Consider the following 666-nt stretch of genomic DNA (forward strand, 5'->3'; position numbering starts at 1 on the left):
TTTGTACTATGCTATTTAGTTACACAAATTTTCCTTTGGACTACATGGATTAAAAAATATTTAAGGTAGTAACAGTTATTGTCTGTCCTGATAAAAACGTTTATAGAAAACGATAGAATAAAATAATCATTTTCTATTGTTTTGAATATGGATTTTGGTTCGTGAATTTACAAAATATGAATAGTATTCTATCGTATACAATAGAATACAATAGATAGTGATAGAATTTTTATCGTTAGTTTCCTATAGAATACAAAATCATGTATAACCAGATAAAATACGATAAAATACGATAGGATTCATATCTGAACTTGCAAGCGAGAACGATACAGCTTAAAGAAAACGATTAAAATAGCACTATCAATTTAAGAAACTAACGATAAAAATTCTATCATTATCTGTTATATCGGATGTATCGTATTTTATCTGGTTATACATGATTTTGTATTCTATAGGAAACTAACGATAGAAATTCTATCACTATCTATTGTATTCTATTGTATACGATAGAATACTATTCACATTTGTGAATTCACGAACCAAAATCTATATTCAAAACGATAGAACGATAGAATTTTATTCTATCGTTCTCTATAAACTTTTTTTACCAGGGTGTGTGTGTGTGTGTGTGTGTGTGTGTGTGTGTGTGTGTGTGTGTGTGTGTGT

This window comes from Odontomachus brunneus, unplaced genomic scaffold (genome assembly GCF_010583005.1).
Source record: "Odontomachus brunneus isolate Ranch 3 - 2012 unplaced genomic scaffold, Obru_v1 Obru_scaffold_289, whole genome shotgun sequence".
NCBI lineage: Eukaryota > Metazoa > Arthropoda > Insecta > Hymenoptera > Formicidae > Odontomachus > Odontomachus brunneus.